The sequence below is a fragment of the Natator depressus genome, chromosome 11, assembly GCF_965152275.1.
Source record: "Natator depressus isolate rNatDep1 chromosome 11, rNatDep2.hap1, whole genome shotgun sequence".
Taxonomy (NCBI): Eukaryota; Metazoa; Chordata; order Testudines; family Cheloniidae; genus Natator; species Natator depressus.
Window position 1 is genome coordinate 7,871,243 of NC_134244.1, and position 25,898 is coordinate 7,897,140.

Below are 25,898 nucleotides of genomic sequence, written 5' to 3' on the forward strand. Positions count from 1 at the left end.
AAAGGAGGTCAGGGGCGGGGAGAGAGAAGGATGGGGAGGAAGGGGGGAGACGAAGGCTACAGTAACAGCCTCCCACAGGATTCTGACTTGGCTGGATTTGCTGCAAGGAGCCATGGAGAGAAACAGGGTTTGCTGGTGCCAAAGCTCCAGTCTCAGAGTCTTGGAAGCTATGAGCCTGCCCCTGTGGAACTGTGGGTCCTTGGGGCATGTCATATTAAAGGTGTCACTCCCAGGAGACTGGTTAAAGGCTGGGCGTAGACCAGACCCTTGTAACTCAGTGACAGGCCCTGACTCAGCAAGATACTTAAGTATCTAACCTCAAGACAAGAACACTACTCAGCTGCTTAAAGTTAGGTGCATGGTTAAGTATCTTGCTGATTTGTGGCCCAAGATACTACAGTATTAAGGGCAGTATCAGAGCCTGATCCTGCAAACCCTTATTCACACAAGTCATCTTCACTGATGCAAAAAGTCTCAGCATCTTTAATAGGACCAGGCAAGTGAAAAGGACTACTTGGGCATGATGGGGTTTACAGGACCCAGATCTCCACTTCCCAGGAATGCAGTAGTTGGCTGAGGTTGGAAGGATTCAGCACTATGGGTATAATGAGGATGTGACACAACCGGTTGATTTGATTTCTCAGCCCCAGACGAACAGGTGGATCGGGGTTAATATCCCTGCCGCTCCTGTCAGGAGGGGTCCTGCTGTATTGAATAAAACGTCAGTGTTTGTGATCAACTTGGTAAGTTTAAAAAAAAATTTAACTCTACAAGATCTTGCTCTGATGAACCAGCCACTCTTCCATCCTGGAATTGCAGAGCACCTGCTGCGCACTCAGAGTGGTGTTTCAGACGGTGCTCAATAAATAATCATTTCTTTTGTGCTGGAGGAGGTAGAAAAGTCTGAGGGCTCACAAAATCCATCCGCTTCATTTATGTGACAAAACCAGTGAACAAGCCCGTGTGTAAATCGCTCTGTCTGGATTCTGGGAGACGAATGAAATGGTCTCACGCTCCAGAAACGCCTTAAGGTCCCCCTGCCAAATTCCCCACCCTCAGTCCACCTTAAAGCCAACTCATTGGAGCGCACTAGGCGGACTAGTCCATTTGCCAAAGGGAGGGTTCGCTGCTTTTTCTGATCCAGATCTAAAGAGCAGCTTTGCCCCTCGAGACTAGACTGGCCCCGCTGGGGAAGGGTTGGCGGTTCTGAAGCACCCAGCCTGTTTCCGAAAGACCCCAAACAGCTGATATTTTGCCCGCCTAACTAGAAACTAACCCGCCCCGCCTCCCCCTTTAGAGCCGTTCTATTTTTAGCCGCAGATGTTGCAATATAAAGAATGCTTGGGGTGTCAGGCCGCCCGCAGAGAGGTGGCTGCCGCTTTAAGGGCAGCGGGAGCGAAAGGGAGGGCGGAGGGGGGGGATTAATGATCATCGCTGCGCTGGGTCTGCCAAAGGCATGGGGATACGGTAGGCGAGAAAGGAGCAGCTGGGTCCGGCCAGGGCGCTTTCCCCGGGACAGGGCACGACTTGGGGCTGCCTGGTGAGTGGAAAGACCTGGGAGCAGCGAGGGGTGTGTCTGAGCCCTGTAAAGCGCTTCAGGGGGCGCTGGGCTTGGCAGCCGGGCTGGCGCAGGCTGGACTGACAGCGGCCGCTTCCCCTCGGGTGGGAAGGCGGGGGGGGGGTCGCTGTCTTTTAACACTTCTCCAGGTAGGGTCGTGTGATCCATTCCTGTATTGAGTCTGATGGGACGGGGGGGGCGGCGTGTGGTTGGGTTTGAAACGTGTCCTGGACAAATCTGCTGTTTAGAAGCCCCAACAAAAGTTGAAGTTCCCCTTCCAGTTCTGGGGAGGGGTGTGGGCCGGTTAAAACACTTTCTTTTTAAAAAGAGAAGTGAGCTGAGGTTTGATAGGACAGTGAAGCATTACAGCTCTGTTGGGAGACAAAACGTGAAATGTTTCTTCACTGTCTAAAGATAGTTTTCTTTCTAAAACCCCCAGTACTTTCCAGCTCAAACTTTGCAGTAGCGGGTGGCACTGCTTTATTTTCTGTTGCTCCTAGCAAGACATGGTCACTGTGGACACTTTCCCCTTGATTCGGTATGAGCCACGTTTCATAGACTGCTCCATGGAGAGAGATTCCTGGACCATATCACTTTCTCTTTTTCTACGGTCAGGGTCAGAAAGAAATGACTTACCCACAGTAGCGATTTTGGAGGCAACAGCTTCAAGGGTCACCTTCTCAAAAACATTTCAGGGGTGCTGGAACTAGGGCTGCTGGGGTGTGGCAGCACCCCCTGGCTTTAAGTGGTTTCCATCAGATACAGGGTTTACAGTTTGGTTCAATGGCTCTCAGCACCCCCACTATAAAAATTGTTCCAACACCATGGAACATATGCTACTTTCTTTTTTCCATTGACATGATCACCCTTTTTTTTTTTTTTTCAAGATATGTGCCTAGTGGGTTTGATTATCTAAAAGTTAGAGGGGCAGAGCAGCTGGTGATTCTTAGTGATAATGTGTAAATTAAATACCTTCTTTTATCAAGTGTCTATCTCTCACAAGAGTGAACCAGTAAGTTCAGGCTTACATTTTTCAAAGCTGCCTAGGAGATGTGGATGCCTATGTATCATTAACTTTAATGGGACGTAGATGTCTAGATCTCTGAAATTCCCCACTTCATTGTCTTGTCATAAGCTGGTTTTGGACTACTGCATATATTTGAGAGCTGACTGGGAAGTGGGGCCTTTCATTTTGTACTTTGGTTCTAGAGCCCAGAGTAGTTTGCCAGACTTCTAAATGGGATCTGTAGAAACAGAAGCTTCTGTCTTAGAGGTAATGGAAACATTTTGTTATCCAAGACAATGCCAAATATATTTAATAAGACAACTAATTAGCTTTACCTCTTATTTGCCTTGAGACAAAGTACTAGAAACTTGTGATGAAGCTGAAAACTCCCCAACTACTTCAATTTGTATCTGTGACCACTGGTGATGTGAATTAGTAATGATGCTTTGTACTACTTTCCATCAAGAGCTCTACTTTGCAAAAGTAGTAAATCCCCATTTTACAGACTGAGAAACTGAGGCACAGAGAAGTTAACTGGCCATCTCCAGGTGAGGCAGGAAAGGTTAGTGCTGGAATTAGAACCCAGGATGGCTGACTCCCCATCCTGTGCTCTAATCACCAGGTCATGCCATGCAGCAGAATAAGTCTGATTTAGTAACACTGTCTGTTAATCTAATCATGTTACATATCAATTTCTAACCTTTCTAGGGTGAAAGATGGAAACTTGAGACTGTAAGCTTTTGTGTATACAGTCTGTAGCACAATGAGACTCTGGCTGAGGCCTCAAGGAAGTACCGCAATAAATAACATTAACCCTGGAGCATTGCTCTGTGTAAAGTCAGTTGGCCAAAATTTTCAACTTTGGTTACCTAACATTAAGTATCTTGGCCATTTGCTATACTGGGTCTCATTTAAGGTTACAGTTTTAATACCAAGCTTATTGCAACTTTTAAGGGGCACCATCAACTGGATAATCATATTTGTCTGATCTGGAAATTATTGTTGATACAATAGCTGCAAGTAACAACTCATGCACCAATCTTGTGGTCAGATCTGTGCAGCCAAATGTTTGTATTTGCAGAGTGTGCCACTGAAGTCAGTGGGACCCTGTGTAGGAGCAAGGAGCTGTCCACACCAATCTGATTGCAGGATTGGGGCCTGGGATTGCAATAATCAGTTTTTTCTCTATTTATTTTTTTTACCTGCATTTGGAAGCACTCTCCCCCTCTGTGTTGCCTTGCACCTGAATCCCATTTAGCACAGGAGACACCATTGCAAAATCAGGCCTCAATCAATTTGTCCCTTGGTGGAAAGACTCCTTGGATGAAAAGACCCTTTGCAGAGGAAATAAAAAATTAACAAATTAAAATAAATATATATAATCTAACCCATGCTGTTTAATGGTCTCTACAAAAAGCTGGATTTCTTTCTCCATTACTCAGTTCCCAAAACCTGACGCTGACAGTGTCCATCTAAATAACGGTTCAAAAATGGGAGACAGAGGCTTGTTCAGCACCAGCTATTATTCATAACTCTTCCTTTAATTGTTTGAATTTCTTCTTCCTTCGCTCCAGTGAATCCCACAAAATACCATGTGTAGCCTGACGATGCAAAGTGGGCTAAATTCATCTCTGGCATGGCTGCACTGAAGTCAATGGTGCCCACTTCTCTGGAATGATGTGACAGGCAGTTTGTATTTATTGGAGCATTTGGTGGGGGTTTTCACAAGCTCAAGATTTTGACAGAAGTAATTGAAAAAAACAAAGCTTTCCTTTTTCTAAGGTTTTTTTTAAACAGGGACTGAACCTAGCAAAAGTGGGGAGAAAAACTGGATCATCTGGCAGTGCAACCAAAAGATATTTTTTCTTCTTGGCACTGAAAAAGATACATTGACATTTTGGGGGTGGAGAGAGCTGGGGGAGAGTGAGAGAGAGAGAGATGAAAGGTTTTTTAAAATAAAACCTGAAGGAGAAGATGTTTTACTCTTCCAAACTGGCAGGACTGCTGCCCCGTACCTGAACTGGTGCTGTAACTGGCACTGAAGCAACTAATGTAAGTCCAAATGAATGTAGTGCAAATTAGTGTAATGAATCATCATAACTGGCATCTTGCCCTAGATTCCCTTGCACTTTCTGGCACAAAATACAGAGATGATTTTATATACCAGGGATAGCTTTCACATCTATTTCAAACCACAGAGTATTCTGGGGTGATCTGAGGAGTCCTTGTCATGCCTAGCAGGGCTTATGCTCTGCTCTGCTGATGATTCTGTTTGCACGGTCCATTTGGAGGTCATTGTGAGGGAACTTGTGGTGTTTGCTGTGTCTGTTCTTTTTCTTTTCTTTTTTCTTTTTGTTTCCTTTGCTTTTATTTTCCTGCATCCCTGTGGTGGGGGTCAACACACAGTCCGAGGCATCACCTAAACTCTCAAAATAGTGCCTTTGCACTGGCTGGATGAATTTCTTGCTAAATAAGGCAGGAAGTGAAACCAAGTCTCCTGAGTCATAATTCAGTGCTTTAACCACAGGCCCAGCCGTCCTCCTAAAACTGCCCATCTTTCCTCAGGATGTGATGTTCCGTGGATTTTATCTAATGGGTCTAGCCTGCTTGTGTGAGGTTCACTCCACTGGTTCCTGCCATTGGGAAACAAGGAGAAACTCTCCAACAGTTGGACCTTCTCTCCAATCTAGCCTGCTTTCTTGCACCCAAGAACTCTGGCATCCTGAGGAAAGAAGGGTGGGTCTCGGGAGGAAGGCTGTGTTTGTGATTAAAGCACTGAATTATGGCTCAGGAGACATGGGGCCACTTCCTTCCTCTGCCACAGACTTTCACAGTGACCTTGGCTAACTCATTTGATTTCTCTGTGCCTTATTTCCCCAGCTTCTGCTTGCATGGTACATCTTTCTCTGTCTTGTCTATTTCGATTGCAGGGAGGAAGGGATTATCTTTTCCTATGTATACATGCAGCCCCTAATACAGTGGGGCCTCTTGACACAACTGTAATACAAATAATATTAATGAGGCCACAATAACCGTGACATGAGACGAGTGTCTGAAGAAGCCACTCTGTAATGACAAAGTGTATAGGGGGCAGTGGGAAAGAGACTCTGATAAGGAATTCAGGTCTCCAGGAGGGTATTATAAACAGGGCCAAGAAAGAGAAATGATCTTAAAAGTTATAGAAACAAACCTTGAAAGTGGCCTTTTAGAAATCCAAGTTGTTCTCGGTGTCTAAGGCACTGACAAGTTAATGAAATGTAGAGCCAGAAACTTCCTGTCAGGGTGGTTAAGCACTGGAATAAATTGCCCAGGGAGGTTGCGGAATCTCCATCATTGGAGATTTTTAAGAGCAGTTTAGACAAACCCCTGTCAGGGATGGTCTAGATAAAACTTAGTCTTGCCATGAGTGCAGGGGACTGGACTAGATGACCTCTCGAGGTACCTTCCAGTCCTATGATTCCCTTCAGTCTAGTTCACATCATCAGGGTTTTTCTGTACATTATCCCCCCAATTCACAATGAGGGAACTAAGGCCAAAAAGTAATGTGACCTTCCCAAGAGCAACAGAGCTATGATTAGATCTGGAGAATTCAGACTAACTGAAAACAGAACTGGCATGAAATCAGCAGATGGGAGAAACGTACGCTACTTGGCTTAGGGGCGATGGCATGTCTTGCTGCTGCTGCTGCAGTTGAGAACAGAGAAGATCCTTGGGAGGAGACAACACAACCGTGCTGCCATCCTCGACTATCACCCCTACAGACTTGCTAAAGGAAAAACACAGCTAAGGGGAAAATCCAAGATTGAGAAAGAAGCAGCCAACATCTCAGTGGGTCGATTCCGCTTGGGTACCTCAGTGTAAATCCAGAGTAACTCCATTGGCTTCAGCAGCTTTTACAACAAGCTTGGCCGTACAGATCTTTCCAAACAGAAGGGAGCAAGAGATTGATAGATATCAAGGCCAGAAAGGACCGTTGTGATCATCTAATCCGACTCCTGCATAACACAGGCCAGAGAACTGCCCCCAAATAATTCCTGTTTGGTTTTAAGATTTATGGCTCTCTGATTAGCTGTTTTAGAATCAAATGAAGTGGTCACTACGTGTGGGCAAATATTGGTGAGGGAGTGATGCAGAGGGAAAATCTGCATGGGGATACGACTGACTAGATGTCTGCTGCCAGGTGGTGATGAAATAACTATGATAGAATGATGAGATCCAGTGAGATAAGTATTGAGACAGCTGGGGGAAAGCTTGACTATATTATTTTTTTTTAAATAGTTTACTGTCTTTTTATGGGTAATCCGGTTTCACATTGGCCGTGTGTGTGTAATTTATTTTTTCAGTAAGTGATGGCGAGCCATTCACCTGTATTGAGCTGGCAGCAGTTTCATTTGAGGAAAGATAGTCCAGCGGTTAGTGAACTAGCCTAGCAGGTGAGAGAGGTGCTCAAATCCCTACTCCGTCACAGACTTCCTGGGACAACTTACTTAGGTCCAGATTTTTAAAGGTACTTAGGCATTGCCGCCCTCAGTATGGCAACACCCAACTCTCATTTTCAAAAGAGGTTTAGACCCTTGACAATCTAAATCCTTCTTGAACAGGAAACGTAGGCTCATAAATCAGTTAGGCATTGCAACGCTGAGTGGAGCAACACCTAAATACCTTTTTAAAAATCTGGGCTTTAGCCTCGCTATGCCTCATTGCTCCATCTGTATAATGGGAATAACAGCACTTCCTACCTCACAGGGGTGTTGTGAAGATAAATACATTAGATTGTGAGGTGCTTGGATACTACAGTAAATGGGGCCATGTAGGTACCCACAGTAGATCAATCATGGGATAGCTTTTTACTATAGCATTTCCTTCAAGATGGTGTTCAGCCTCCACTCTCTGCAGCTGCCGCAGCAAAATTCTTGGGGCTGGTTTCTCCAGGCTATGCCCACTTTGCACCAGACAGAAATGGCCAGGAGAGAATTCCCCTTGTAATGTGGCTGCTCCACGCTTCTGAAAACTAGTCCCTTGGTAACTTGTGGCCAAAATCTGCCATCCTTAATTTCCATTTGCCGTTGTCTCCACTGCTTGATTACAAACCACAGAGCTTAGCTCGTTGACTTCGAATGGAAGTTTTCTGAGTAGCTCCCTGTGATGTAGCTCTGCACTGTGCTGGCTTCCCAGGTAATGCAATGCCCTGTGTAGCCTGCTCACTCCAGCTCCAAGCCACAGCTCTGGTTTTGGGGATAGAAATGGTCTGACTCGAGCTGGCCTGCAAGTTCAGTTTTTGCTCTGTAAATAAGAATGCTGGTGACCATCGAAACCCTGAAAGGTCTGTTTTAAATTCTTTCCAAATAGTTGAGGTGTAACTTAATACAATGAATATGATTTTTCATCACAGAAGCCTTTTTATTGCTACAGACTCTGCACACGAAGAGTCTGTAATGCAGCTGCTCGCTTCCAAATATGTTCATGTTGGTACTTCAGGTTAACAAGGAGATGGGAACCTGAAAAACTCATTGGGTGGGGGGTTTTATCCCTGGGATGGAGGGGGCCCAGGATTTTCACAACCGTAGAAAAATGTCTCCTGCTGGATCACCGATAGCTCTTCCTGCATCAGCCAAATGTAAACTGAGGTTCTCCTTGCCAAATACAGACTAGACTCTGCTTAGTTTCTGAGACTAGACAAGAGCACGGCTGGGGTGTTTATGGATCCTCTGTCTCTTTCAGATTAACTGGCAATTGGAATCTCTCTGATAAAGCATGATGGACCAGATTCTCAGCTGGTGTAAACTGGTATAATTCCACTGAAGTAAAAGGGGTTGCACTAATTTACACTGAATGAGGGGGAAATCAAATTCAGCTCCACTGAGGATCTGACCTGTTGTATGGGTCCAACTACCTTTTATATTTCTTGGGTCCAATTCTAATCTGAGTTACGTTGCTGTAACAAACTTCAGTAGTAGAACTCCTGATTTACTCCAATGGAAGTAAGAAGAGACTAGGTTCCTTAGTTAAAAACTCATTTATCAGCTGCTTGTTGTCGTTTATTATTTGCATTATCATAGACTATCTCTTTTTTTTTAAAAAAAAAGAGATAGTCTATGATAATGCAAATAATAATCTCTTTTTTTTTAAAAAAAAAGAAAAAAACCTTGATTGCTTAATTATTGTAAAAGATAACCTGTTCAAAAAACATATGCCTATGTTTCTTTGGGATTTGAGCCCTAAAACCCTAAGTCCATTTTGAAATGGGGAATCAGGCTTCAAAGTCACTTGGACGCAGATCCTCAAAGGTATTTAGGTGCCTAACTCCTGTTGGTGGTCAGTGATGCACTGATTTCAATTTCCCATCGACTTAAGTCCTTTTGAGGAGCTGGGCCTTATGTACTTCTGAAAACGTTTGCCAGAAGGTTATTATGACTTAGTTTCTTTAAATTCTCTATTCCAAGATAAACCTGGGTGCCTCTCTTTCCAGATACTGGCTGAAAGGGTTGAAAAGAGCAGACTTTTAAAAAACACGACTACCATAGATAATCTTGCTAGACAGGTCTGAGAAGCAGGCAATGCCCATTCTTTAACTTGCTGAAACAGCTGCAGTGGAACTGGTTCATTGTTAATTGTCCATAACCCCGACTGGAAGATGTATGGAAACATTCGTAAGCTACTTAGAAAAGACAGTTATCATGATGATTGATATCTCGGCCAGCATCGCAGGCAGAACTAAATCAAGTGTTTCTCCAAAGAAAACCAGTGTTGTGGCTTCCCATAGTTTGAAAATAGATCTGTTTTTAGTAGTATTTAATTCTCAAATCATCAGTCCAAATGCAGTTATCAGTGGAAATCAATATACTTGCAACAGTCCCAAATGGTTCAGTAATCACGTTTGCATAGGTAAGACTTCAATTTTCTTACAAGTTTGATTTCTTTAATACTGACCTCAGGTACTTACTTGGCCTCCGTTGCCATAACAGCTGAGCACTTCACAATCTTTAATGGATTTATACCCACGACACCCCTATGAAATAGGGAAGTGCTACTATCCTAATTTTTATAGCTAGGGAACTGAGACAGACGCTAAGAGTATGTCTACACGATGATTAAAAAACCTGTGGCACCAAGTCGCCAAGGCTGGGTCAGCTGGCTTGGGCTGCAGGGCTATAAATTACCAATGTCGATGTTCAGGCTCTGGCTGGAGCCCAGTCTCTGAGACCCCAGGACGGGGGAGGTTCTGTGGCCTGCAATGTGTGGGAGGTCAGACTAGATGATCACGATGATCCCTTCTGGCCTTAAGTCTATGAGACTGTGTAGTTGCTTATTCTTTTTGCAGTCTTGAAAAACTGTTTAAGTGTTGGGGATTTGAATGATTAAATAGCAGAGCAGTTTCTGCCTAGTCTCTCATTCATTAATGTACCTGCCAGCCCATTCTCCCTATATTTTAAAATGGTGGAAGTAAAATAACATGTGATTTCAAACTTAAGATAATTTAGACCCCCAAGACGAAGTTTGCTCTTGAGGTTATGGCTTTGTAGCAGATTGTGAGGGGAAGGGGGTAATTGCCAGCTCAGGTAGACGTACCCCCAAGCTAGCACACTAAAAATAGCAGCATGGCCACAGTGGCAGACAAGTGTCTCAGGCTAGCTGCCCCAGTATAGATCAGGGGTGGCCAACCTGAGCCTGAGAAGGAGCCAGAATTTACCAATGGACATTTCCAAAGAACCACAGTAATATGTCAGCAGGCCCCCATCAGCTCGCCCCCCCCCCCGCCACCACTCCCAGCACCTCCCACCCATTGGCAGCCCCCCGATCAGCTCTTTCGTCGCATGCAGGAGGCTCTGGGAGGGAGGGGGAGGAGCGAGGGCACGGCAGGCTTAGGGGAGGGGGCGGGAAGGGGTGGAGTGGGGGCAGGGCCTGTGGCAGAGCCAGGGGTTGAGCAGTGAGCACCCCCTGGCACATTGGAAAGTTGGTGCCTGTAGCTTCAGCCCCAGAGTCGGTGCCTGTCCAAGGAGCCGCATATTAACTTCTGAAGAGCCGCATGTGGCTCCGGAGCCGCAGGTTGGCCACCACGTCCTAGATACACACTCAGGCAGCTCGCCGGGGCCACTGCAGCTACATTGCTATTTTTAGTGCACTAGCATGAACAAAGCTAGCACATGTGTGTGTGTGTGTGTCTGAGCTGGGAATTCCACCTCCCAGCTGCTGTGTAGACATACCCTGGATGAGAAAAGCAAAGCAGACTGATTTTGTAGGGTGTCTGTATCCCAATATGCTCTGCAGACTTGGAGGCAAATAACAAAGGGAGAGAAACATTAGGATGTAAAAGCAAAGGAGAAAATGTTTTGGATTTAGACTGGATGAAGGGTCTGTTCCCTTACAACTTGGGAAGAATAATTCCTCCCACTGCAGAAGTCACTGGGTGGAATTCTCTGGCATGTGTCATGCAGGAGGTCAGACAAGATGACCATGTCCCGTCTGGCCTTTAAAATCTGTGAGGCAGAGAGATGAAGCATGACTGTGCCAGATGACATGAGCTTGGGGAGATTTACAAAGACAGATGAAGAGCCCAGGTGAACAGTGGGGAGTGGAGAAAAGATGAGGTAGTCAGAGTAAGCATTCTTGGAAAGGGCTTTTAAAACCAAGGGTTGGAGGGAGGGGGTTGTACATATGCAATTAATATGAAACAATCAAATTTCCAAAAAAAAATTGCTAATGTTGACCAGGATCTTGAAATGACTGGGGAGCCACTGGAGTTGCTTGAGGGTTGGGGCTATGAAATGTGACTATAATATTATATAATGCTTCTCACCAGTAGGTCTCAAAGCATTTTACGAAGGATGTCAGGATCATTATCCTCAGTTTACAAATGCGGAAACTGAGGCACAGAGAGGCTGACTTGTACCTCAATCTATGACCAGAGCACACATACGTTTATAACACATCTGATGTGAAAGTCACCTTTTGATACAATTAAAAAAAGACTTTCTGATAGCTGTGACTGAGACTACGGGAAGCTGGCTAATGAGATGATTATGAACTACAGCAAATTATCCCAGGGTTACAGTGCACTAAACACTGTTTAGAAGCCAATACACTAAAAAAATTTTGTTTTTGGTTTTAGTTTTAAATATGAGGAAATTGGCACAGTGGGCAGAACTGACTGACTGAACTGTCATTTTTTCCCCCTTCCTTAAGACTGGATGTATACTGAATTCAGGCATTACTTACATGTGGCAAAAGGACATGGATCCAAAAATGTTGAGGGTTCAGTGGCTAAACTGAAACATGCTGTGGCAGGAAATAATCCTGTCCCTTAGCAGCCCTGATTTATAAACCAAAAAAAAAAGGCAGCTGGAATGTGTACCATTTCTATTATGCTTCTGTCCTTTTTCATAGAGAGAATTGTGTATCCAGAAACTTGTCAAGACATTGTCAACCAGCTTATGTTGTATTACAGCTCACACGGCCAAGGTAAAATATAGCGCTGTTGATAGTTCTTTCGACTGATAAGATCTAGACTGAGGCAGATCTTGGCTGTGTCCTTGAGACCTTGTCAAAGCACGCGTGCGCGCGCACACACACACACATCTGTGGGTGGAGTGGAATTCCTTGTGTGAGAGAGAATTCAGAGTCCCATTGAATTCAATGTCAAAACTCTTGTTGACTTCGGGATTTAGCTCAGAAAGAATACAAAGCACAAGTAGGATCCTTACCTGGAGAGACACCTCAGGCCAAATGATGGAAGCCAAGACACTTCACTGTAAAAAAGTGTTTGATTTTTCTTTCCCAGTGAGAGATTCCCATATTAGCTATCCCACTGTAAAATCCTAGTGGAGACAAGGGACTTTTACTTTTTGGGCAGGGGATAGCTAGGACACATTATACACTGGCACATGGCTGTCCTTGCCCATAACAAAACTGCAGATGCTTTTTCTCCACTAGGATTTTACAGTGGGATAGCTAATGTGTGTGTTATCCTGTGGAAAAACTACATAAAAAATAAACGTGTGTGAAGACAAAGTCTAAATATGGTTCGGTGAAACATTCCACTGAGTTTACCACAATTACTTAAAACTCATGAGACGCAAAGCAATGAAGCTTATTTAGAAGAGGAATACCAGCTTGTTCAGCAAGTATTCATAACACAAGAACTAGGGGTCACCAGATGAAACTGATAGGAAGCAAGTTTAAAACAAAAGGAAGTATATTTTTTTTTTCACACAGTGCAGTCAGTCTGTGGAACTCCTTGCCAGAGGATGTTGTGAAGGCCAAGACAATAACAGGGTTCAAAAAAGAACTAGGTAGGTCCATCGATGGCTATCCTCCATGAACTTATTAGCCAGGATGGGCAGTGATGGTGTCCCCAGCCTCTGTTTGCCAGAAGCTGCGAATTGGACACAGGGGATGGATCACTTGATGATTACCTGCTCTGCTCATTCCCTCTGAGGCACCTGGCATTGGCCACTGTCGGAAGACTGGATACTGAGCTATATGGACTTTTGATCTGACTCAGTGTGGCCATTCTTATGTTCTTAAGAATGATGCCTCAGCAGAAGGCAAGGATCTGAGTGCATTTGAAAGACTTTAGTATTCTGGGATACCCATCCACCTTTGATTCCTTGGATAAAATCACTGAATGTCATCCGATGAAGTGAGCTGTAGCTCACAAAAGCTTATGCTCAAATAAATTTGTTAGTCTCTAAGGAGCCACAAGTCCTCCTTTTCTTTTTGTGAATGTCAGGAGGAAGCCAATGGGATTTTTTTAATGCAGAATTCCTACTTTTATTGTGTCCAGTTCTACTTTTCAGTTGATGCATTGATCAAAGTGATGCTGCCAGTTGCTTAGGAAGTGTCTCATACCTTTGGTTAAATGAAGCTGAATCCCATGCAGCATGGCTGTTAGTTGTGTATATGGATAATATGTGTATATGGATAATAAACTATGTATAGAATCCTCCAATGATGCCACTGCCTTCTAAGGCAAGTAAATGGTGAGGGCCAAATCAGGATGACTGTGTCCTTTTAAACAGTGCTTATATTGGTGCTGTAGCTACTAATCTTCTGACCTTTCTAGAAAGGTCTCTGTCTCAGCTAATAAAGTCCCTTTTTTTTTTCCTATGTCAAACGGCATCTTTACTGTCCATGCAAAGTAGTCAGGACTTCGGGTTTTTCAGATCTTGCATGAGAGAGCTGCTTCCATGGTTACATGCAGTTAACTATGTTGCGACGCTAGAAGGAAGGAAAAATGGGGTCAGCCTTCCGGAAACTGAACTTGTGTGTTTGTGAAATCTACTTATACCAACCTGATCATAAAATATTGGGGTTAGAGGAGACCTCAGGAGGTCATCTAGTCCAACCCCCTGCTCAAAGCAGGACCAACACCCACTGAATCATCCCAGCCAAGGTTTTGTCAAGCCGGGCCTTAAAAACCTCTAAGGAAGGAGATTCCACCACCTCCCTAGGTAACCCATTCCAGTGCTTCACCACCCTCCTAGTGAAATAGTGTTTCCTAATATCCAACCTAGACTTCCCCCACTGCAACTTGAGACCATTACTCCTTGTCCTGTTATCTGCCACCACTGAGAACAGCCTAGCTCCATCTTCTTTGGAACCCCCCTTCAGGTAGTTGAAGGCTTCAATCAAATCCCCCCTCACTCTTCTCTTCTGCAGACTGACTAACCCCAGTTCCCTCAGCCTCTCCTCATAAGTCACGTGCCCCAGCCCCCTAATCATTTTCGTTTCCCTCTGCTGGACTCTGTCCAATTTGTCCACATCCCTTCTGTAGTGGGGGGACCAAAACTTGACACAATACTCCAGGTGTGGCCTCACCAGTGCCGAATAGAGGGGAATAATCACTTCCCTCAACCTGCTGGCAATGCCCCTACTAGTACAGCCCAAAATGCCATTGGCCTTCTTGGCAACAAGGGCACACTGCTGACTCGTATCCAGCTTCTCGTCCACTAATCCCCAGGTCCTTTTCTGCAGAACCGCTGCTTGGCCAGTCAGTCCCCAGCCTGTAGCGGTGCATGGGATTCTTCCTTCCTAAGTGCAGGATTCTGCACTTGTCCTTGTTGAACCTCATCAGATGATTAAACTTGCGGTTTCCTCTCTGACATGCAGCATCTGGGGTGGGCTGAGCACCTCTGAGACAAGCATCTGATGCTGGAGAAGGTATTTTTGTAGTGTATTAAGCTAATTGGACAACCACAACTTGGATTCATGGGGCAAAAGCAGAAGAATTGGATTGTTCGGTGTGAAAGATGCTCCATGGCTGTGAGAACGGGGGGGTTCTTCAGATGAGATTTATTTATTTATTTTTGCTTACAGCTTTAAGAAAATCTCTGAAGTGATTATGTAAGTGATGCCGTTTCTAGACTCCCACATATTCTGGTTTGAATCTGGAATGTCAGTGCTTTAGGTGAGCACAAGAGACTTTATTGCATTACAAATAATTTATGTGCAAAGTAATTCATGGATTGGAACGGTCTAAACTCAGTCGCTGACTGTCAAAACCATAATGTCTGCCAAACCACAGATTATAATGAAAGTGTTAACAGATACATATCAAAAGCAGTGAGATGTGGCAAATGATCTGAGCAACTCTGCTTGAAGCACACAGTATGGATTTAAGAGGAGCGGTGGTGACTTAGGATTTCTACTCTTGGGGTTTTTTTTTCTTTTTTTCATAGTGTATCTCTTTACTAAAACTGTAGCCCCTACAAATCAGACCTATCATGCGTATTTCTAAACTGTATTAATCTTCTACTTCTATCATCTCTTGTCATGACACCCCAGTTTCATAATTCTTTGCACTGTTGTTTGTAGGCATGTTTGTCCCAGGATATTAGACGACTTAGATGAGGCATTCTTTTATTGGATCGATTTCTGTTTGTAAAAGAGACAAGCTTTCAAACTCTGTGGAGTTCAAAAGCTTGTCTCTTTGACCAATAGAAGTTAGTCCAATAAAAGATATTCAGTCACCCGCCTTGTCTATTTAAATGACTTCTGGAACTGGGGAGACCAGTCAGAATATGCATTAGCAAAGCATAGACCGTGAGAAGTAATAAAACAATTACAAACATATTGCAATCCCCAATTATTGACCTTGTTTGACTGTTCTTAACAAACTAAAGAAAAACTGTCCACTCTGCTACACTGACTCCTGCATTTATAGGTCTCTTCTTGCAGGTGCCAGTGGGGTTCGTGCATAAGGCAAGAGGGAAGACCTGAGCCATGTATTTTAAACTGCTACTTAAAGTGATTTTGGCCATTAAGCTGCAGTTGCATTCGCACCTCTTAAATGGCTGAGCATCAAGGCATGGCTACCCCATCAGGAGGTCCTGCTCAGTCTGGAAGGGAGCGCAAGGATGGAAGCCGGATGGTAGCAGGACTTATCTGGTAGCAGGTGGCCTCTGCTAGGTGCTGTTTGCAGGACTTATCTGGAGTCAGGAAAGAGTGACTGCGGAGGTCCCAGATATCTACCAGGATTAGATGCTGGGATTCTATAGGGGAACATCTACACTGACATGACATACGGTTCAGGAGTTGAGCAAATGCCTAGAAAATAGAACTTGGAACTGTACGGAAGACCACAGCAGACAAATGCCATGAAAACAGCCATGTGTAGATCCAGAATAGGGTTACCATACATCCGGATTTTCCTGGACATGTCCGGCTTTTTGGTTTTTAAATAGCCGTCCAAGAGGAATTTGTAAAAGTCTAAAAAGGTCTGGGATTTCCCTCCCAATGCAGAGCATGACACAGCTGACAGGGCAGCCGGGCCAGACTGAGCCGCTCGCATCGGGGCCTCCAGCAGCCAGAGGCCCCCCCCTGCCCCCCCCTCCCCTGCAGCCTCAGCGCTCTGGGGGGGGCACAGCAGCATGTCTGGCAGCGGCTCCGCGCAGAGCCAGACACGTTGCTTTAAGCGGCACGGTAAGGGGGCCGGGGAGCTGGAGAAGGGGCATGGGATCCCGGGGGGCAGTCAGGGAACAGGGGTTGGATGGGTTGGGGGGGGGCCTCTCAGGTGGCGGGGGTGTGGAGAGGGGTTGGGGCAGTCAGGGAGCAGGGGGGTTACATGGGTCAGGGGTTCGGGGGGGGGGGGCAGTCAGGGGACAGGGAGCAGTTGGATAGGCATGGGAGTCCCGGGGATCTGTCAGGTGGCGGGGGTGTGGATAGGGGTCAGGGGACAGGTAGGGGGTGGGGTCCTAGGGGGAGAGTTAGGGTGGGAGGTTCTTAGGAGGGGGCAGTCGGGGACAAGAAGAAGGGAGGCTTAGATAGGGGGTGGGGTCCCAGGGGGCAGTTAGGGGTAGGGGTCCTGGGAGGGGGCAATCAGGGAACAAGGAGCGGGGGGGTTGGATGGGTTGGGGATTCTGTGGGGGGCAGTCAGGGGGCGGGAAGTAGGAGGGAGTGGCTAGGGGGTTGGAGCTACCTCTCCCCCACCCCCCCTGTGGAGTGTCCTCCTTTTTTTTTTGAAAATTCAAATATGGTAACCCTAATCCCAGAATATGGGGAAACCACCGTGTCCTAAAATCAATATTTGAATTATAGATAGATGGATTCTGCCTAACTTCAAAGCCACTCACCAGTTGTGCGTTTTACAAAGTTTAGGGACAATTCTGCCCCCTGTTCAAACTCTCCCACTGCCCGGCAGTCCAAGGTGTGGGGGAGGAGGGCTGTAAAAGAACTGAGAGGATCACAGCCTAGGAATCTACACTGCGGGACGGAAGCTAAGATATACCTCTCAGCCACACCACAGGTCACAACCTCCTCAATACCCACCATCTCAGTGCTCTTACGAGCAGCAGCGTAAGAGGACCAGGGCTCAAAAGCTGAAGCAGTCCACACCTGAATCCACAACCTATCAGACTGCCTCTTCTAAGCACTCTTGACGGGTTGATCGAGGACCTGAACAGTTACACCTTGCAACATCAGCTGCCATCTACACACCTGTCATGCCCCTTCAGCAGTCAACTGACCTTCTTTCACAAAAGTTAGAATATCACCTCTGACAGATGGATCCTGGAGATTATTCTGAAGAGTTAAGCCATTCAATTCATGTTCCTCCCCCATTCCAACCCTCCTTCCCCAACTCCCTGCAGGGAAGAGTGAGGGGGGATTTGATAGCAGCCTTCAACTACCTGAAGGCGGGTTCCAAAGAGGATGGAGCTAGGCTGTTCTCAGTGGTGGCAGATAACAGGACAAGGAGCAATGGTCTCAAGTTGCAGTGGGGGTGATCTAGGTTGGATATTAGGAAACACTATTTCACTAGGAGGGTGGTGAAGCACTGGAATGGGTTACCTAGGGAGGTGGTGGAATCCCCATCCTTAATGGGTTTTAAGGCCCGGCTTGACAAAGCCCTGGCTGGGATGATTTAGTGGGTGTTGGTCCTGCTTTGAGCAGGTCTCTTCCAACCCTAATATTCTATGATTCGATGATCACCTTGGTTCAGGAGCTTTGTATGGTTGACATAAGCGGCCTTATGCAGCCCTTCCTTGTAGCCCCTGGCGTAGGGGGAGGGAAGAGAGCAGCATTGCGTATAGTGCTACAGGAAGTCTAGGCAGCTCTGCAGCCGGTAGGCAGCCCTGGGAAGTTTAAACAAAGTAGAGAGTGAGGAGAATGCAGAACAAGTCAGTGGGATTGTACAAAAAGAGAGAGGGTGAAAAATTCTTTGTGTGTGTGGTGTAAGTGCTTCTACCCACAATCTCCCTTTAAGGTAGACAGCAGCATTCAGTGTGGCTAGAAAGTACGTGGTGTTGAATCAGTCTTAGAGAAGATGTGTACCAACAGGTTGAAGGGTTTGGAACTAGTTTCGCAATCGCCCTCCCCCACCACCCAAAAGATCCAACTGCCTCACAAAAGCTTAGACTCCACATGGTTCACCCATCTCTAATATGCACTCCTCATCCAAGGGGGAAGTGAGCACTGTGCTGTGCAACTGCTGTTAACTCCTTGCGCCTGTGAAAGAGAGTGCAAAATGGGTGTGAAAATGGCCTGTGTCACTCCCTAAGCTGTACAGCAGTGATTCTGCAGCGGTGTAAAAGGCAGTTCAGTTCAGTTAGATACAGGAGTGCAAAGTCAAATGTACCATTAAGATGCAAGGGGAGGGCATTTGGGGTAAAACAGGCTTGTGTCGTTACTGTGACTGTTTATCCTGTGTTGTGAAACCTGCCCAAAGTGGACACAGGTCCCAGTCAAGTCCCTCCTGAGCACTACACAATATCTGTGAGACCACACAACAGAGGGCCACTGAGGAGCTGAACGATGGTAGGTAAACAGTGCAGTCCAAGTCAAATCCAGCAGGTCCTGCCACAGGTCACTTTACTAGGAACACCTCTCCAGCTGGGGATGTAGCCAGGGGAAAAGGAAGGCTGGGTCGGGGGGGTGTTGACAGCCCATCCTGGGAAGGTATCTATTGTTTGGATAATAAACATGCAATTTAAAAATTTTTGTAATACAAGGTGCGTTTATCCACTCCTCACTGGGATCTGTGAATTCCGCACCCCCAACAGCTCAGTCACCTCTGTCTCTGCTCTTCCACTCCCTGCAGAGCTGGCTAACACCAGTTAGGTTCTTCCACACACATCCTTTGCCATGAGAAGGCAACCTTGGCTGTTGCCCTCTTATGAGTCAGTCGCTGGCTTGATTCTGTCACTGCTGGTTGCACCCTGTTGACTGCAAAAAGCTGGTTTGGATTTACACCCTCCCTGGCTATAATTCGACCAGCCTCCCCCAGATTCATACCTCGGTCACGGGACAGCCGCAGAGGAGAGGCCAATGGAGGCAAAAGCTTTGATGTTCTGCATGGCACTGCAAAAGACTGAGGGTTAAATCCTGGCTCCATTGATGTTAATGGCAAAACTGCCATTGATATGAGTGGGGCTAGGATTTAATCTACAGCCTTTAGGATACACTTACATATAACAAAGTCTCTGTGGTATTTGGGGATTATATAAATGTAAAATTGGGGAGACTGTAAGGTCCACATGACAAGTACACCGTCAGCTGCACGTAGGCAGTTGGCATGCACAGTTGCTAGCCACTGTTATTCAGAATGGCATGGGTGCCATTTTCAAGTACTGACCTGGCACTTTTGGCCTCCAAAGGCTTTCGCTCGCAATGAAACCTCAGAAGGGCTAAAATGATCCTGGTTTGGGGTTTTGCTCAGTTTTTGAGATCTGTGTTGAGTCATTCAATTTCTGACAAGAAAAGGGCTCGTTTTGCTAGCCTTAGTGATGCTTATCGCTTCATGCAACCGGAGGGCCTGATTTTGAAGTCCAATGGAAAGACTCCCATTGACTTAAAATTTAGTTTTCGATCAGGGCCTAAAGGAGCAAATACCTCTGCATTTTGTCAAGGTCTGCTGTCTTGTGAGGTGAATGGACTCTTGTCTCTTCACGTACACCTTAGGTGGGGGAAGGGGGAGCTGAAGTGGAGACCAGGGATATGGGGTACTATACAGTACCTGCACTTCTGGCAGGAAAAAGCATATTTATGCAAAAAAACACCTGTCGGATGTATATGGGCAGAGTCTGTCACTAGGACCCATCTGAAACACCACTCCCTGCTCCATCTCCTTCCTTCTCCACCCCTTCCATGGGAAATTAGAACTCCAGCACCTACGGTATTCCTTGCAAGACCTTCTCATCCCCTCTTCATCTCCATCTAAGATACCCACTCTCCCCACAGCTGTTAAACCCTTTCACCTCATCTTCCAGGTGTGCAGGTTATCGAGGTTTACCTCAGATCTGCATGTGTCTGCATAGGGGTCCACTATCCTAGAGCCAGTGCGGGCTGGCCACCGCTTATTGCAGCTCCCATTGGCCGGGAACAGCGAACCGCGGCCACTGGGAGCTGCGAGCGACCGTACCTGTAGATGCTCAGGTAAACAAATCGTCTTGCGGCCTGCCAGGGGTTCATCCTGAACAAGCCGCAAACCAAGTTTGGGAACCCCTGCTTTAGAGTCTCCTGGATTTATTTAGAAGACTAGATGAAGTAACCAACAGTGGTGGATTTCAGGGGGTTTATTGGCATGTCAGTGAGCTCCGATGTGTAAGCGGGAAGTTGCCCATTTCCAGGGATTGTACTTAACAGGAAGGGCAGTCATTGGAATTCCGAGGCATTTCCTCCTGTGCAGATTTGTTCTTTCTATTATCTCTGTATGGGCAGGGCCAGCGAACATCTCAGATATCTGATTTCTTTCTACAGCATGTTTAGTTCAGCTTCAGTATTTCCATGATAACATAATACAGGCATCTCTGGCTTCAGTGGTAAAGAATTTAAGAGCAAAACAGGGCTTTCTGTCATCCCTTTACAGCTCTAATAGGGCTTTTGATCAGAAATAAATTAGTGAGGGAAGGGATTTTCCATGTTTTAGCTAAATGCACAAGGAGTGAGGGGAATTAAGAGTAAGAGAGAGATCCATTTTCCTCAAACCCTTGTCTGCTGTAATGTGCAAGGAATTTTTCCTTTCATCTCTGATGCAGAGTTCAGAACAACTTCCAGTAGAAACAATCCTAAATAAGAAATCATTTAGTTATAACAAAGACCAAGTTTATGCCGAGACAGTGCGTGTTTAGCTTTTGGTTTAGCCCTCCAGTGCCACCAGCTACATTCCTAGAAAGCTGCTGGCTTTTTTTTTTTAATTATAGAGATGAGCCAAAGTTGTGACTTAGTTGCCTAAAAATGTGGGCCTATTTTGTCCCCAATGTCTGGAAAGGTCTGCCTAGACTCAGATTTCCTTTTGCATTTTGAGAAGAACTACAGCTCAAAGAGAAAAGTGCTGAAGATGAAAGACGCTGTGCTTGAGGGAAGAGTAATATCAGTTGACACTTGTCAGTAAGGTGACTGATACTTGCTGCCCTGCATTGGACATGTGCCAGAAGACACCCTCTTTTAAGTAAATGTATCTGAGCATTCAGATCCAGTTTGGCCAAGAGAGATGCAGCCATTTCTTACAGCTCAGTGCTGCAGGAGGGGCTCCAGCTGCCTGTTGTCACTTAAGAATTTGCAGTGGAAAGAGGGGAGACAGAGAGAGAAACGCCTACTCGAGTAATTTTCAGTGACGTGGGGGGGGGGGTTATTCAGGCTATAATTTTGTGTTTCCTGAAATAACTACTAAGTGCTCATCAAGCAGCAGCTGCCTTTTGTGTGAATCTCAAGTGCATTACACCCCCGGTGAGTCTTTTCTTACAGTAAATCTGAGAGGTGTTGTGATCTTTTGTTCAACCTGAGGTAGAAAGGTCTCTCTGGCACAGAAAGTGAGTGGGGTTCTGTCTCCCAGAGCCAGGGCATAAAACTCTCAGCCCTGTATGAGGACATGAAAGGGCAGGCCACTTCCTCAGGGAGCGATAGGCCTAGGAGCTGTGGTTCCATCCCAACAATTGTGTTTGAATTCAGCTCAAGGTTTTAAATCTGTTCCACTGAAGACCTTTATTGATGGGAGATAATTTTACTTTTAAAGCCTGATTGGTTCCTGTTGGGGGAGACCTTTAAATTAATAAAAGCCATGAGAGGCACATCCAGATTCTGTTTTGGTCCCTGCTCCAAAAGGAAATGCCTGCAGTTCACGTGCCTGATCTTGCCAGGAACTGAGCTCCATCAAGTCCCATGGAAGCCAATGGGAGTTAAGGGCATTCAGTGCCTGACAGGATATTCTCAATGAGAAATCTCACTCTGATGCTGAAGGCCTTCAGCAGCTCTACTTCTGGAGGAGGTTTGATATCAGCGCCTGCACCAGTAATCACTTCTAACACCTGTTTCAGCATTTTTAGCATTGAAGGGCTCCACCTTTTCCTCTATATCTGTGTGTGACTCTTTGTTGGGGCACTGGTTGAGCAGCAAACCCAAAGTAAAAGTGAAACCCAGTTCTCAGAGCCCTCTGTTAATTGCCCTAATTTTGTAACTACCTGTTGGTAGTTACTTCACATGTATCTGAAGAGGCAAACGGACCCACAAGATTTAAACTGACAAAAAGTTAATTCTTGGAGTCTGCCTAATCTTGACTGGCCTAACTCTCACAACGTAGCTTCTCCTGTGCTCAGTAGTCTACACTAGCTTCCAGTTCCTTTTCTGGGTATGATTCAAAGTGTTGGTTGCGATCTATAAAGACCCAAATAGTTGAGTCCCTGGTTGTCCTCTCCTGGTGTGTCAGGCGGTGACTGCTACATCTGGTGAAAATAATCTCAAGTGCTTCAGCTAACAGCATAGAACAGGAGGTGATGTGCCGGTGCAAAGGCATCCCAAATTTTGGAATTTACTTTCTCCTCGATCCAACACAGCCAGAGTTCTGGCCTTTGGGACGTGCTGCGAAGCTTGCCCGTTAGAGTTCTGTGAAGTGTTACGTTAAGGAGTTGGTGTGGGGAGCTGTGGGCAGGGGAAGAGTTATTAGTCATGGTGTCTGGAGGAGTTGGCAGGGCTTTGCTGTTGATATTGGTCCAATTTGGAGCTGGGGAGGAATGTCTGTTTATTGAAATTGTGCACCAAGAGCATGTGACAACAGCTTTCTACAAATCAAAGTAAGTCAATAGTAAATAAATTCCTTGGCCACAGGCAGCTCAATCTCAATTCCTATAAAAACACAAAGAGATTTACCTATAGCGTCCAGCTATAAGCCCAACTCAAACACCCTGCTGCTGCTGCGCTGCTCAAGCAATGAGTTCCCTGCCGTGGGTGTCATTTCAGCGAGAAGCTGAAGGAAGGAAGTGAGCTGGTTGGACACCATGGAGACCAGCTGCAGGTTTCCCAAGGTTTCATAACTGGATTAAGCAATTCCGACATTGCATGTTGCCATGGATACTGTAAATTCATTGTCATGCAGAGCTTCTCTGTCCTAAGTCTGGATCTTTAATTGCAGTAACTTTAACAGCCAGACAAGGGGCTTGGTTTTGACCTTGACTTTAGATGCCAACTCTGTGAAACCAGAATCCGAGCTGAGGTATACAAGTGTTATTGAAGTTAACACAGCCAGTATCTGGGCCAAATTCTCAGTTAGTGTAAACAGCAGTAGCTCTGTTGGACTCTGTAGCACTATGAGTTAAACCAGCTCAGGTTCTGAGCCACTTGTGCCAAGCAGCAGGTTTCACAATAATAACAGGAGTTGTACGATGTGTGTCTGACTTGTAGCATTGTCCCATGAGGGTTCAGTGACAAGCTGTCGGAGCGTGTCTGTTTAATCGTCTCTCTCCTCTTGTTTGTTTTTCTCTTTCGGCAAGCGACCAGCTTGGCTTAATGGTGAAATCCTAGCGGATCTTAAACATAAAAAAGAAGCTTACAAGAAGTGGAAGGTTGGACATATGACCAGGGAAGAGTATAAAAATATTGCTCGGGCATGTAGGAAAGATATAAGGAGGGCCAAATCGCACCTGGAGCTGCAGCTAGCAAGAGATGTCAAGAGTAACAAGAAGGGTTTCTTCAGGTATGTTGGCAACAAGAAGAAAGCCAAGGAAAGTGTGGGCCCCTTACTGAATGAGGGAGGCAACCTAGTGACAGAGGATGTGGAAAAAGCTAATGTACTCAATGCTTTTTTTGCCTCTGTTTTCACTAACAAGGTCAGCTCCCAGACTGCTGCGCTGGGCATCACAGAATGGGGAAGAGATGGCCAGCCCTCTGTGGAGATAGAGGTGGTTAGGGACTATTTAGAAAAGCTGGACGTGCACAAGTCCATGGGGCCGGACGAGTTACATCCGAGAGTGCTGAAGGAATTGGCGGCTGTGATTGCAGAGCCCTTGGCCATTATCTTTGAAAACTCGTGGCGAACGGGGGAAGTCCCGGATGACTGGAAAAAGGCTAATGTAGTGCCAATCTTTAAAAAAGGGAAGAAGGAGGATCCTGGGAACTACAGGCCAGTCAGCCTCACCTCAGTCCCTGGAAAAATCATGGAGCAGGTCCTCAAAGAATCAATCCTGAAGCACTTACATGAGAGGAAAGTGATCAGGAACAGTCAGCATGGATTCACCAAGGGAAGGTCATGCCTGACTAATCTAATCGCCTTTTATGATGAGATTACTGGTTCTGTGGATGAAGGGAAAGCAGTGGATGTATTGTTTCTTGACTTTAGCAAAGCTTTTGACACGGTCTCCCACAGTATTCTTGTCAGCAAGTTAAAGAAGTATGGGCTGGATGAATGCACTATAAGGTGGGTAGAAAGCTGGCTAGATTGTCGGGCTCAACGGGTAGTGATAAATGGCTCCATGTCTAGTTGGCAGCCGGTGTCAAGTGGAGTGCCCCAGGGGTCGGTCCTGGGGCCGGTTTTGTTCAATATCTTCATAAATGATCTGGAGGATGGTGTGGATTGCACTCTCAGCAAATTTGCAGATGATACTAAACTGGGAGGAGTGGTAGATACGCTGGAGGGGAGGGATAGGATACAGAAGGACCTAGACAAATTGGAGGATTGGGCCAAAAGAAATCTGATGAGGTTCAATAAGGATAAGTGCAGGGTCCTGCACTTAGGATGGAAGAATCCAATGCACCGCTACAGACTAGGGACCGAATGGCTAGGCAGCAGTTCTGCGGAAAAGGACCTAGGGGTGACAGTGGACGAGAAGCTGGATATGAGTCAACAGTGTGCCCTTGTTGCCAAGAAGGCCAATGGCATTTTGGGATGTATAAGTAGGGGCATAGCCAGCAGATCGAGGGACGTGATCGTTCCCCTCTATTCGACACTGGTGAGGCCTCATCTGGAGTACTGTGTCCAGTTTTGGGCCCCACACTACAAGAAGGATGTGGATAAATTGGAGAGAGTCCAGCGAAGGGCAACAAAAATGATTAGGGGTCTAGAGCACATGACTTATGAGGAGAGGCTGAGGGAACTGGGATTGTTTAGTCTGCAGAAGAGAAGAATGAGGGGGGATTTGATAGCTGCTTTCAACTACCTGAAAGGGGGTTCCAAAGAGGATGGCTCTAGACTGTTCTCAATGGTAGCAGATGACAGAACGAGGAGTAATGGTCTCAAGTTGCAATGGGGGAGGTTTAGATTGGATATTAGGAAAAACTTTCACTAAGAGGGTGGTGAAACACTGGAATGCGTTACCTAGGGAGGTGGTAGAATCTCCTTCCTTAGAGGTTTTTAAGGTCAGGCTTGACAAAGCCCTGGCTGGGATGATTTAACTGGGAATTGGTCCTGCTTCGAGCAGGGGGTTGGACTAGATGACCTTCTGGGGTCCCTTCCAACCCTGATATTCTATGATTATGTATGACAGAGATTTTCTTCTGTGCTTAGGGCTTGTCTTCACATGCAGTGGTTCAGCTGTAGTGAAGATGCTACTACATCGATGGGAGAGCTTCTCCCCTTGGCATAGTTAATCCACCTCCCCAACAGACAAAGATAAACTATGGTAGATAAACTGA

At 45.9% G+C, this 25,898-nt stretch overlaps 1 protein-coding gene across 1 annotated transcript in view; it reads left to right on the forward strand.

Moving 5' to 3' along the window:
- The first annotated feature begins 1,392 nt into the window (after nucleotides 1–1,392).
- Nucleotides 1,393–25,898, forward strand: part of MRAS (muscle RAS oncogene homolog) — a 60,972-nt gene continuing 36,466 nt past the window's right edge. The window contains exon 1 of the mRNA XM_074967063.1: nucleotides 1,393–1,540. The gene's annotated coding sequence lies outside the window, so the exon portion shown is untranslated. The remainder of the gene's footprint in view (nucleotides 1,541–25,898) is intronic.